At 42.1% G+C, this 14,480-nt stretch overlaps 1 long non-coding RNA gene across 1 annotated transcript; it reads right to left on the bottom strand.

Moving 5' to 3' along the window:
• Positions 1-203: 203 nt before the first annotated feature.
• LOC121148976 lies at positions 204-13,015 on the bottom strand. The gene is made up of 4 exons (XR_005882606.1): positions 12,837-13,015; positions 7,867-7,970; positions 4,456-4,562; positions 204-314 (listed from the first exon to the last, which is right to left on the bottom strand). It is a non-coding gene; the product is annotated as an uncharacterized LOC121148976 (long non-coding RNA).
• Between the last annotated feature and the right edge of the window lie 1,465 nt (positions 13,016-14,480).

Here is a 14,480-nt window from a genome sequence, read left to right as displayed (position 1 = left end):
GTGAAAATTAGCAAACAGAGCAATTGTGCTGGGCCTGATATTAGATTTCTTAACAATGACAGTAGAAACTAAACAACAACAACAACACATAAAGTAAAATAATTATACTTTACTTTAACCTGGCCAAACTCCCATTTCAGCACGAAATTAGTATCAAGATACTGTTGGATATATGAAGTGCTGATATTCATGCTCACCAGTTCTTACTGCTTCTCCTCCCCCTCTTGGATACATAGAAGACAATTGCTTCCAAATTAGGCAGGGCCATTCGATCTGATCCAGTGGCTGTGAACGCAAGGGACACGTGCTATCGCCTGGACAAAGAGATGAAGAGATGGATGCAAACTCCATGTTTTCTGAAGAGACTTCATACTGACCTGGTAGAACACTAAAATTGAAGCAGTAGCAACCGTGGAGTCACGCCATGCGACCCAGCTTCCCTGGGAGCTTCCTGTCCTCCAGTTAGGTATAAGCCAGACAGACCCGTCCTATTAAACTATTAAGAAACGAGGCCTGGGGTAGGCACGTCGCATGGCAGTTAAGGTGCCATTTTGGATGCCCACACCCCATACTGAAAGTCCTGGTTTCAAGTCTCAGCTTTGCTTCCAAATCAGGCTTCTTGCTAATGCACATCCTGGGAGACCTCACATGCTGGCTCAAGTGCTGGGGTCTTTCCCACAAGACCTAAATGGAGTTCTCGATTCCTGACCTCAGCTTATACCGACCTGGGTGAGGCAGGCATTTAGGAAGTGAATCAGTAAATGCAAGATTTGTCTCTGCATTTCAGGAAATTAAAAATATAAGCAAGTAAATTTTAAAAAGTTAAAATTAAGAAAGCGAGTAGTTACTGTAGCATACTCTAACATAAGACAAGCTACCAAAAATGTTTTTGAAGATCTATCTATTTTTATTTGAAAGGCAGATTTACAGAGAGAGAAGGAGAGGCAGAGAGATCTTTCATCCTCTGGTTCAATCCTCAAATAGCTGCAATAGCCAGAGCTGAGCCTGTTGAAGCCAAGAGCCTGGAGCTTCTTTCAGATCTCCCACATGCGCAAGGTGTTCCAAGAACTTAAGATACCTTTTGCTGCTTTCCCAGACATATTATAGGAGGGAGCTGATTCAAAAGTCTAGCAGCCAATACTCAAACTGGCACCCATATGGGATGATGACACTGCAGACAGAGGCTTAATCTACATACCACGGTGCTGGGAACAGCTGTCAAAAGCTTTCTAACCATTCTGTTTCCCAAAAACTTAGTGTCTACTTTTCATCCAACAATTACATGCATAGGTAGTACATGACCCAAGAAATGAGTGCATGCGAGCAACAGAAGGTATAGGAATGTAACATCTATAATTATAAGACAAATATTATATATTCATACCACATTCCACAACAAAGAATAAACTACTGGAACACACAATAATGTGTTAATGATGATGAGAGAAAGAAACCCAGATTCTGGGCCTGGTACAGTAGACTAGTGGCTAAAATCCTGGCCTTGCATGTGCCAGGACCCCATATGAGCGCCAGTTCATGTCTCAGCTGCTCCATTGCTATTCCAGCTCTCTGCTTATGGCCTGGGAAAGCAATCGAGGACGGCCAAAAGACTTGGGATCCTGCACCTGCGGGGGAGACCAGGAAGAGGCTCCTGGCTCCTGGCTTCAATTAGGCTTGCCTCCGGCCATTGCAGCCACTTGGGGAGTGAATCAGTAGATGGAAGATCTTCCTCTTTGTTTCTTCCCTCTATATTTGATTTTCCAATAAAATAAATAAATCTTAAAAAAAAAAAAGCCCAGATTGCAAATGGTAAATATGAGTGATTGTCTTACAGAAAACTTAAGAACAGGCAAAATCAACTGATAGTGATAGAAATTAGAGGAATAAATGATTATTGGAGCAGCAAAAGGCAGTAATGGAAATTACTGACTGGGAAGGGGCCTGAGGGGTTCAGGCAGACTGCTGAAAATACTCACTATCTTGATCTACACAGTGCTTATGTGAATATAGATGTGTACGCAAATTCACTGGGCAGGGCACTTCAGTTCAGCACACTGTATGCTGTATCTTGATTTTTTTTAAGTAAAAACTATAAAATCTCTGGATCTAGGCAATAGAAAATCACGCAGAAGACAGAGATGAAATGAAACTACACGAACATGCTGGGTCCCAGAAGGAATCACAGCAAGTTGAAAGGTAGCCAGTGGTATGTGATCAAAGCTGAAGGCAGAGAGACTGAAGGAGAGAAGCATCGAGAAGAAAGAAAAAAAAAAGAGGAAGAAGAAAAACAACTGATAGATGATCTTGTGAAAAAAATGCTTGTTTCAGAATAGTTTTAAAATCTACAAAACAGGGTCTGCCACAATGGCTCAGTGGCTGATTCCTCACCTTGCAAGTGCCGGGATCCCATTGGGCACTGACTTGTGTCCCAGCAGCTCTGCTTCCCATCCAGCTCCCTGCTTGTGACCTGGGAAAGCAGTAGAGGACGGCCCAAAGCCGTGGGACCCTACACCTGTGTGGGAGACCCAGAAGAAGCTCCTGGCTCCTGGCTTCAGATTGGCTCAGCTTGTGTTACAGAGGTTACTTGGGGAGTGAACCAGTGGACAGAAGAACATTCTCTCTGTCTCTTTTCCTTTGTAAATCTGCCTATGCAATAAGAATAAACAAATCTTAAAATTTATAAAACCTAAATTGTGGAGTAGTACAGAGCCAAGAGTTTCCAAATACTCATATCCAGCTTCTTTTATTAACTTCTTATATTTCTATCCTATGTTTATCATAATCTAGAAACCACATAGAACTTCCTCTATGACATAATCCTAGTGTTCAAAACTGGGAGTGTTGGGCCCGGCGCAATAGCGTAGCGGCTAAAGTCCTCACCTTTAACGTGCCGGGATCCCATATGGGCGCCAGTTCTAATCCCGGCAGCCCTACTTCCCATCCAGCTCCCTGCCTGTGACCTGAGAAAGCAGTCGAGGACAGCCCAAAGACTTGGGACCCTGCACCTGTGTGGGAGACCCAGAAGAGGCTCCTGGTTTTAGATTGGCTCAGCTCCAGCCATTTTGGCCGCTTGGGGAGTGAACCACTGGACGAAAGATCTTCCTCTCTGTCTCTCCTCTTCGTACATCTGCCTTTCCAATAAAAATAAATAAATCTTAAAAAAAATGGGAGTGTTGCCATTCAATTAGAGGATTTTGGGTGTAGTTAACGATAAGTACAAGCGAGCGAAACTAAACACAACATAAAAGGCTATTACTAGTAAAAATCAGAAATTCAAAAAATGTTACAGAAGCATGTTACCATAATATGTGATTCATTTACAAATTAGGAAAAATATTATCAGATAATTATACTAGGAGGACAAGAGGAAGGAAATTGGGACAACTGTATGTCCATAGGATTCAGTAAGAAAGTTAAGCTCTCATGAGCCCCAGAAGAAAACAAGCGTGCCTACATTTGAAAGGGCAAAACCTGAACATGCTTAGTGCTTAGAACCATGAAAGCAAAGGAAACAGCACACAGCTGCAAGAGTCTTGATGCAGTGTGGAGAAAGGCAGATGCAGCGCTGCTATTTTTTTTAATCTAAGTCTTGTCATTGTATTGGCATCTACAACTACGTACATTAAGTATTTCAGTACCATGTTGAAGTCATTAAAACGCATTTCAGGAAACCCTCAGAAACCCTAAGAAATAATATAACTGATTGCAAAGCACATTTTGATTGCAATTGATTTTTCTTAAACATAGATAGAGCACCATCCTTTGCATGGGAATGGATCTGTGAGAAGTTGTAAAACCATACCAGAATCTTCTAGAAACCCATAAGGCTGAGATGTGAAATTGTCACCTCAAGGTACTTCAAAGCAGACAGGGCCCTGAGGTGAATGTGTAAGTTATTTCAGCAGTCTGCTCCATGACAGTTAACAGTGACATAAGGTGCCAGGGCTTAGAATTACGAGATGTGATCACTTTCCGCTATTATTTTAAATCCTGATTGGGAAGACTCAATGTGTTGTGTGTGCATGTTTAAAGTAGGCTGAATTAAAGAGGACAGGATACCTTGAAAATAGGCAAGCTTTAGCTCGAAGGGTCTATTCCTACAAGTTCAGGAGGCCAACAAGCACCAACATGGAAAAACATTAGAAACTCGTGTAATTAAAATGCTGAAAGTGGTGAGTAACCAAAAAATCCAGCTCAAGGTAGCTTACTCATTTGTATGAAATATCAAGAGTCGGGGTAATGCAGCACAGGCATTACCGATTATTCCATCCCTTTCTCTTCATTTCTGCTTTACAAGCCAGTGTCACCCTAAGATTGGCATCTCACTTGATCCTGGGGGAATGACTGCTACTCTGTGCAGGGCCTCATGCCTCCTGGTGCAGGTCTGTTAGAAAGGAAAGGGCATCTTCACCTGCTAATTTCCAGCAAAAACAAAAACAAAAACAGAACACTCACTATTTGGATGGGGCAGACTCAGGTCCACTGGCCAGGAGATGAATGCACTGGGACATTAAGGAGGCTCGACATCCCGAAAGCTGCACTGATGTGTAAGTAGGAATGAGCTGTTGGGAGCAGAGAAGAGACAGATGAGAAACAGCCACAAACGTCCCTAAAGTACTTTAAGACGGAAGGAAATTCAGAATATGCTGGTGTTACTTCCTCCCCACTGCAGATAGACCATCTTTAATGCAATCCAGTTACCTGCCACCTCAAACTTCTCATTTTTAGGATTCTAGTTGAACTTTGAAAACCCAAAAAGGCAGATCTGGAAGGGCAAATAGACTTTTTTCTGGATAAGCTGTAGGCAGAGAATAATTTGTCTTCCCTACTGCTTTCCCTACTGAAATAACATGAGGTGAGTGATTGGCCTAGTGGTTAAGAATCTGCCTCGCATGTCAGAGTGCCTGCAGTCCGCTCCACTGCAGCTCCTGATTCCAGCTCACTGCTAAGCAGAGCCTGCGGGACAGGGCTGACAACACAAATGGCCCAGTCTCTGCCACCCACAAAGGAATGCGTTCCTAGCTCCTGGCTTTGGCCGATCATGGCAGGTATCTGAGCAGTGAACCTGCAGATGCGAGCTCTGTCTTGCTGCGAAAGAAACAAAAACAAAAAAACTAGGACATGTGAAACAAAGACTTTGGGTCTTTTGGCCAATAGAAAGGCCTTCCAGGGATCTCAGGACACTAAGCAAATCCAAAGAAAGTCCCCAAACCAGCACATGGCACATCAAGCTTCTTCAGCAGAGTCATGGTCCAGTGGGAAGAGTTGCCTGCAAGGTCAGAATATACAGAAGCAGTTTCTGCTAGGAAGTCTATGTTGTGTTAGTTTTAGAAAGGGATGGTGAGGCCTACTTTACCTAGTTATCATGTAGATTAGCCAGAAAATATTTTTGCAACTTTCTGGCAGTAGGTATGATGAGAACATGAGTAAGTGCGAAAGAATGGAAAAGCTGACTGAATTCGTAATTCAAGACCTCTGTCCTGCTTTTGATGTCACACATACATACACAGTAGCAAATCTGACAAATACAGACTGAACCATTCAAACATCTAAAATTTAAATGTGTGTAAGTAAGTAGAAAATTATACTGCCTTTATCAATTCGCAAGCAGGATAGCTTATGTGGACTCTCAAACCCTCTATGAGAGGCACTGTTGTAATAGTAGCTAGCTCGTTGGAACTGCAACCAATGGGAGACTTAATACTCCAATCAGCGAGTAAGGAGACTCCCATCCAGTGAAGGACAAATGCAGATGGATCCCCTCATTTTAACCTTTCCTGGTGTGCATCTGTAATTGAGAGACATGAGTGGTCATTTGTAAAATGTCTGAATTTGGTCAGTTTTATTTTGTTTACATTTCTTTGGTCAATATGTTTGTGGTAAACACTGCAGCTGAATATTGGATGAGCACTCTTGTTTATGCTGGATTGCTGCCACAGTAGAACTATACTACTTAAGTTGCTCTACGATTAACCAGATTATTTATATTAATCCTATGCCCTCTTAACCCATAGGCATTAAAGATTGCTAAACACTCTCAAATATGGTCGTAATGCGCAAGACTGTTCTGTGGGTGTGAACTGCATTTATTACTGGTCAACTCTTTACAAGACATTAGTGATATTTCAGACTAAATAAACCAACAGCTATTTAGATTTAGACTTATTTTTTTTAAGTAGGAAACAAATAACAAGTGAACATGTTCCATTTTGCCCATTGCATTTATTCTTAATGGGCAAATATTTAATGACTGTTTTTCAAACTATTCCCCTAGTTTAATGGATGTTCAAAAGTAATTTTAAAATATTTTTCTGCTGGAAGCATTTATAATAAGAAAGTTCACTGATTCTTTTGTTAATAGTAACATGGTAGAACTAATTTCAAACCAAATGCCAGTTGAACTTTCAGGTGCTGTAGTGAAATAGAAAATTGGATCCCAAACTATCAACTCTTTTTAGAGGTCTCATTAGAAAATATGATAAACTCTATGAAATGCCAAGCGACCAAAGTTTATTAGGGCAATAATAGTTGATTCTATCTACCATTTACTGGATATTAGGTCATGTCCTTGCAAACTGAATGTATTTACTTTCCAAAGAGTTATCATAAACGGCCTAGATTCCCCACCTTACCAGAAGAGAACACTGGAGCAAACAGAAATCAACTTGTCCAAATGCGCAATTAGTGACTGATGGAGCTAAGACTTGAACCCAAGACTTAAAAGTCCAGATGTACAATAGAGCCAAGACTGCCAGTAACTTGGGGGAGTAAGGGGTGGAGAGTAAGATATTTTGGATTTTATTTTAAGGCTTATTTATTTTATCTGGAAAGGCAGATTTACAGAGAGAATTAGAAACAGAGAAACATCTTCCACTCTCTGGTTCACTCTCCAACTGGCCACAATAGCAGGAGCTGAGCCAATCAAAAGCCAGGAATCAAGAGCTTCTTCCAGGTCTCCCACACAAGTACAGCGTTCCAAGGCTTTGGGCCTTCATCTGCTGTTTTTATATACCACAAGCAGGGAGCCTTGGGCCATCCTCTACTGCTTTTCCAGGCCCTAAGAAGAAACCTGGATAGCAAATGGAACTGGGACATGAAGCAGCATCCATATGAGATCCTGGCATTTCACGGTAAGAATTTAGCCACTGAGCCATGACATGGCACTGGGCCCTATTTTGGGTTTTCAACTTTTGTAACTTGAAGGGGGATTCTTTAAAACATGATGGCTTTTGGGCCTGGTGGCATGGCCTAGTGGCTAAAGTCTTCACCTTGAATGTGCCGGGATCCCATATGGGCACCAGTTCTAATCCCAGCAGCTCCACTTCCCATCCAGCTCCCTGCTTGTGGCCTGGGAAAGCAATTGAGGACGGCCCAAAGCCTTGGGACCCTGCACCTGTGTGGGATACCCAGAAGAGGTTCCTGGCTCCTGGCTTCAGATTGGCATAGCATCAGCCGTTGCGCTCACTTGGGGAGTGAATCATCGGATGGAAGATCTTCCTCTCTGTCTCGCCTCCTCTCTGTATATCTGACTTTGTAATAAAAATAAATAAATCTTAAAAAAAAATGATGGCTTTGAATTTTTAGGTACTTTTGAAGGGTGATATATTAGTATCTGGCATTCTTTTCTTTTTTTTTTTTCTACATAAGGGAGACGATCCAATGGTGTAAGAGGATACATGCATGACAGAAATGAAGTAAATCTTGATAATACAACCTAAATCACTATAGGCTCAGTTCTTGGAAAAAAAGAGAGAGAGAGAGAGAGACTTCTAAAAAGATGCTTCTGATGACAAAGGGTCATGGAGTGAAGTGTGAACATGTGGCTACGAGTAGCGGGCGTCGGGCTCACAGCTCGCCATTCCAGACCTTTACAGAAGCGGTGTTCCAGGTCAGAATGATGAGTGCAGCTTTCAATCCTCAGCTTGTCTTCTGCCCTGGAGCCTAGCAGGCCCTCAGTCAGGACTGCGTTTCTAGGTCAGCAAAGAAAACAGAACACTTTCAGAAGATAGTTTGTGTTTTTTGTTTGTTTGATTTGCCTTGTTTTTACCGAATTTCATCAGCTTCAGCTTCTTAGAAGATTTTTATTAGCCGAAATTTTTCAGAAAATTATCAGAAGTATTGCTATGTAATCATCAAAATTTATTTCTCGATTACTTCATGTGGACTCAATCCACTCTCTTCAGGTTCTAATTAGTTTTTTTTTTTAAGATTTATTTATTTTTTATTGGAAAGGCAGATTTACAGAGAGGAGGAGAGACAGAGAGGAAGATCTTCCGTCTGATGGTTCACTCCTCAAGTGAGTGCAACGGCTCGAGCTGAGCTAATCCGAAGCCAGGAGCCAGGAGCTCTTCTGGGTCTCCCACGCGGGTGCAGGGTCCCAAGGATTTGGGCTGTCCTCAACTGCTTTCCCAGGCCACAAGCAGGGAGCTGGATGGGAAATGGAGCTGCCGGGATCAGAATCGGCGCCTATACGGGATCCCAGTGTGTGCAAGGCGAGGACTTTAACCACTATGCTATCGCACCGCAGGGCCCTCTAATTAGTTTTTAATACTTAATGGTAAAGATTTAACATTTGTTCAACTTTAAATGCAAAAGATGTTTACCCTGTTTTTATTTCCACAATGCTCCTATTATTAAAAAATAAAAATAAAAAATATGTCCAACAGTAGGGAAAGATGCTGGCAAACAGCTACTTTTCTTAAAGGATGCAGGGGTAGGGATGCCCTTGATTGACACTTTGATTGTGGTAGTTCTCATGTGATCCATTTGATTCCCATTGATACGGCTATTTTCAAAGATGAAGCAACAAGATATTTCTTCCATTAGTTGCCTTGGATAGCAATGCCTCTGCCACAAACTAAGTGTTGCTGTGAAAACATATTTATAAAAATATGCACTATTTAGACAAAATGCAGTAAATGAAAGCAAATCACAGTAAATCTAGCTAAGCCAGTTGGAGCAATGAAGCAAGTTTTTGTAGCAGCAAAATGTTCAGCAAATATTCAACTGATCTAATTCCTTTACTGGCTTGGTAAAAAGCAATTCCCAGTGATTATTTGGGATATTTGAGCAGTACATATGCTGGCCATTCTTTAACCACTCTGACACATATGTACCAGGACACTTTTTAAGATTGCAGCCCTGGGAGGTACTGAAGCAAGCATTCACTTTTCTCACCCTTGAGGTCACAGAGTTTTGCAAGTCAAAAATGTAAGGCATGCCAAAAACATCATGCTGCACACACCACAAAAAAGAACACCGACAAGTAAAGGTTTGACAAGACAGGAAATAGGCAGGGTCGGAGAAGTTTACTTAATACTGAGACTTATTTAACAATCATGAAGCCGAACTACAATGACAGTTAAAAAAAAATAAATAAATAAACAAATACACAAAACAAAGCCCCAGGATGCATGGTCTGTTCTGGAATTATTAGAATTTTTGTTTGTTTCCCAAACACAGGAAACGGATTACTCCAAAGAATCTGCAACATTCTTACAGATCTTCCCCATCTCCCTTTGTCAGAGGTATCTCACCGAGATAAAGAGGCTTAAACAGTTTTTAATTTGTGGGTAGATGATAGAACAAAGAATTAACCTTACAAGTGCTGTAAATGACTTCCTTAAAGAGCACACATTTTTAAAGTCGATTTCTCCTAATAATAGGGAGGGAAGAGGGGAAAAAAAATTAAAAAGAAAATGGGAGATAGGAAAAACCTAGCTGTTCATTACAATTTTCCATTTTTGTTTCAGCGCAGCAGGAGGGCAAAGCTGCTGGCTTCCCTTCTCCCTGGCAAAGGCCAGGCGGGATTATGCGAACCTGCAACCACCCAAATCTTATGTAAAGTTGTAATCATTGTTCTCATCTAATGACTTTTGCCTGCTTTCACTCAAACGTTGCTGCATCTTGCTTTCTGCCAATTTTAACCAACTGGGAGTTGTCAATTTATAATTGCAGATAAACCAAGTTTGGAAAAAAAAAAGTGCCTTTACCAAAATGCAAGCTTCAAGTGACATCTAGTGGATGTCTGGATATTAGTTCTGAAGGCCTCTGGTTAGCAAGAATTTCAACAATCTATTGTCTTAATATGACTTAAAAAATTTGCATTTCTCACACTGAATTGCTATCTTTTCCTTAGAAAAACAGCTGATACAGACAAGAAAATTACCATTTTCTCAAAGAGAAAAAAAAATCTCTGCTCTAGGAAATGAGAAATGATTTTTTTTTAAGATTTATTTTATTTTTATTGAAAAGTCAGATATACAGAGAGGAGAGACAGAGAGCAAGATCCAAAGGCTTTGGGCCGTCCTGGACTGCTTTCCCAGAGCAAAAGCAGGGAGCCGGATGGGAAGTGCAGTAGCCGGGATTAGAACCGGCGCTCATATGGGATCCCGACACTTTAGCTGCTAGGCCACTATACCAGCTGGAGAAATGGTTTTTAAGATAAGGCTTTCTGGAGGTAACTGAGCTGAAAGTGGAGCTCTATGCACACAGACAAAAACCCAACTGTTTCAACACTGGATGTATTTGAGTCATTATCAACTATGGAGCTTAAGAAGAGATGATTTTCATCTCTGAAATTCCTCTGCTTATCTATGAATTTAAAGCATGTTATCAATTTGACAAATGTGTATTTCAATTGTTATCTCTATTTTTCCATGTTTAGTTCCCCCTTAAGAATGCTATGGGAGAATCACATAAGTATTAAGGTTCACATGCCACAAACATTGGTAACTTTTGTTGGCTTCACTACTTGTTAAGGAACAGTGACCGAAGCAGGGCTACATGGAATTGCTTGGGAACATTAACAGTAATTGGGATTGGAAGTGCTTCCCTGCCCCTGTTGCTTGAGTGATTGTGTGTTTGAAAGACGCCCTGGAGAGTAAATGCTTCCCATTGATGTCTATAGACGAGCCGGGAAGGGAAATTATTCACTGAGCAAACCAAAGATGGTGTTTAAATTTAGTATTTTTTTTTTCCTTTCAAGGAAAAGGAAAGTTGGAATATGCAACTGGCACCTAGATGCCAGCTGTCTGCCTGTCCCCAAGTCTTCCAGGCCCCTAGAGTCACTCTTCATTTTAATTACACACAATACGCACAGCTCTGCTTCGCACTTGACGCTACTGTCTTTATTTTCACCCACCTACTCCAAGGTGCCACTGACACTACAGAAGCTTACTGAGATTTGAGTAATTAGGGGGTGCTACAGCAAACATAATAAAAGGTAGCACAGGTTGTCATACAACCTTACAGCTTCTTTCAAAAACTCCTTAGAGACTAGGAGTGGAGCAAGTGGGTAGGATTGCAAGGATCAGCTTCAGGGTGATGATGATTGAGGCTGCGTGGTAAGTGCAGGAGGCTCACTCTGCTGTTGTATATGCTTACGAGTTCCCTAACCAAAAAATGAACACAAAGTTTCTTAGCAAGGACATTTCTCACTGGTTTCCTTTCCTATTCCATTTTGGAATTAGCCCTTCCTACAACTTCTGAGTCCCTTATATTTCTCTGCCCGTCCTCCCTCACAGGCTGCCCTGGAACCTGATTCAAACACAGCGTAATCCATGAGATGGGCTCATTGATCCCTTAAAATACAGAAACCAGTTTTCACCCTAGGAAGAGTTCTGCCTCAGGTTTACAAGAAACCTTGTTTAAGTAAAATGAATACAAGTAGTATAGCACTCAGCAATGAAGGCTAGCTCTCTTCTTCCTACTAATCGTATTCTCCTTTGCAAAAGATTGCTTTGTTTATGTATTTTTAATGACAGAAAAGGAGACACAAAGAAAGACCTTTCATCCTCTGGTTCATTTTCCAAATACATGCAACAGCCAGAGCTGGGCCAGGCTGAATCAGGAGCTCAGAGAACTCCCTCCAGGATCTCATTGGGGTGGGAAGGGCCCAAATGCCTCATGAATCATCTACTGCCTCCTTTGGACATTATCAGGGTCCCAAGTGCGGCATAACCCTGTGACCTAACGCCCACTTCCCTCTTTCTATCTGGATCCAAACTCTGACAACTGACTCTTCAGAGAAATGGGCACATATGATTCCATGAGGACAAAGCATTTTGAAAGCATCTTCTATGCCTACCAGCTTGTGCTGGGGAGAGAAAGCACAAGTAAAATACAGCAAGCAGGTGATTACTTTGTCTTCTAAAATGAAAGATTTTCAATGAGATATTTTAATTGTACATAAAGCATCTTTACATATAAATGTTTTTCTCTCTGCTATTCAACCATTGTACAGTAGCCAATGGACTTAGCTCTCATTGCAGGTCCCACGCCCGCTCATCAAAGGTGACCCAAAAGCCTGGTGAATGTCAACTCCCAGGTGATGAACTGCAGGAAGAGGCGAGAGCCAGGTGCAGGGCCCTGAAGCCCAGGGTATTTAACCAGCCACCCTCCTATCTTCCTTAACATTTGTGGGTGGCTGCTCCTTTAAGTTAACCAGGTCTACTGTAGCCTAGAAAAGATGGGTTTTGCTTCGCAGCAGTTACAAAGTCAAACTTCCCACTAGGAGCAGTCTTAGATGGATTTTGGAAGACAAAAACCTGAAATTTTTGAAGTGGAAAGCATGTGTGGAAACATAGTAAAGGGAACTCATTCTAGGTAATTAATATCAAAGTGGACCCTTTTCCCATTCCCAGGAGGAGGAAAGAAACTGAGTTGGAGGTGAGAAACGAATAGCTGCACCCCTGTGGCCTCCTGTCAAATGACGTGTTGCCATGGGCAAGTGCCATCGCTCCCACACATGTGGGACCATGTCAGGACTTCCTTATGACTCTTGATTGAAAAAACGCTTCCTCCTTCCTGCCAACACCATTTTCCTTCCCACTCACCCTCAGAGTCTGACACAGTTTCCATTCCAAGGAGACAGGGTAATAATTCCAAGGAGACTGGGTAACATATTCCAGGGAAGGAGCTGGCGGGCAGCGTGAGACGGGGCACGGCGATCAGTTTAGGCTGAAATGAATTAGGAAACATTCTTAACTTACCCTTTGAAGTTTTGATTGCCATATCATCAAACAACTTCTCTTCTTTGGCTGTGTGCTGATCTTCCTGACTGTGAAAAAGTGTTTCATCTCTTCTATGACAGCTAAACACTGTCTCAGTCAACAGGAACCTTCTCTTCTCCTGAGCCGTATTATTTATTCACCGTTACAGAACCATCCGACCCTTCGCATTAAGCAGGAGCCAGGCCTTCCTGCGCAATATTTTCCCTATCAGCTGCATTTCAGATGTTTCCATTTCAAACATGCACCTGCAGGGGACTATATCATTATTTGCCTTGGTTCTCCTCAAACTACATTCTGGGAGAACTGCCTCTCATTTGTCCTGATCCCTGACACTATTTGTCAAGATATCACTTCTGAAATTGCCTGCTTCTCTGGGATGCCAGAAGGGGAAAAAAAAAAAATACTTGTCAACTGAAAGTTAAGTCACTATAAATCCCATGGGGATTTCAAAATGGGGCACACTTGGGACTTTTTTCCCTCTAAGTATAATACCCTTTCTTTTAAAAATTGGCTTGTAGCACATAAATACAGAAAAGGAGAGCAAGGCAGAAAGACTCTTCCATCTGCTGGGTCACTTCTCAAAGGTCAGGCCAGGCTGAAGTCAGGAGCCAGGAACTTCATTTGGGCTTCCCACATGGGTGGCAGGGGCGCAAGCACTGGGACCATTATCAGCTGCTTTCCCAGGCACGGTAACAACGCTGCACTGGAAGCGGATGCAGAACTCCAGCTCAGCTTCAATACCAGACGCAGGGGTCCCAAGGCAAGGCGTCCCAGGCTGCACTCCAACACTTTCTAACATGCAAAGTGAGTGGACTTGTGGGAGAGCACGGGGTCATTAAGTTCCTCTAATAGCCCCTAGCACAGTAGAACTAGTCACAACATTTACTTTCCTATGTACTGTGCAGTGTGTACATATTTAGTTCAGTGTTCACAGCTTAGTGGAAAGTATGGTTAGTATCTCTCATGGGTGGGGAGGGGGTATTACTGGTCTCAGAACCAGGAATCCTGAAGCATACTCCTAAAACTATGGTTGGTTGGACTGCCTTCATGTTAGTCGGCACGTCTTAGCTTCCCTTTATCTCAAGGACAATAACACAGGGGCTTTAGGCATCCTGGAAAGATCCATTTGTAACTTCAGATTTGCAGTTGTTCAGTGTCATTTCCATCCTTTTTTTGGTTTGTTTGTTTGTTTGTTTTTCCTTTGCCATTCTCTTGCTCATTACCTAGCTGTTTTGGCAACAGGGCCCTAATCCCACTGTCCTGCCTGAGATGCATTTAGAGATTCCTGAAGCTCAGTTCTGGTGATGTTATTCTTTGCCAAAAACTTTTGCATGAACTGTGTAATAGTCCTGAACTGGAATACATTTACTTTTAAGAGCTGTTCAAAACAAAACCGAACAAAATACAAGCAAACCTCTCACGTGACTGGCCTCCACTGCAGGTTTCAGTCCAGAAAGCTTCCCCCAT

This window comes from Ochotona curzoniae, unplaced genomic scaffold (assembly GCF_017591425.1).
Source record: "Ochotona curzoniae isolate NIBS_2020 unplaced genomic scaffold, NIBS_Ocur_1.0 scaffold_4701, whole genome shotgun sequence".
NCBI classification, from domain to species: Eukaryota; Metazoa; Chordata; class Mammalia; order Lagomorpha; family Ochotonidae; genus Ochotona; species Ochotona curzoniae.
Note: the sequence above shows the minus strand (reverse complement) of the source record. Positions and strands in the feature narration are given on the sequence as shown.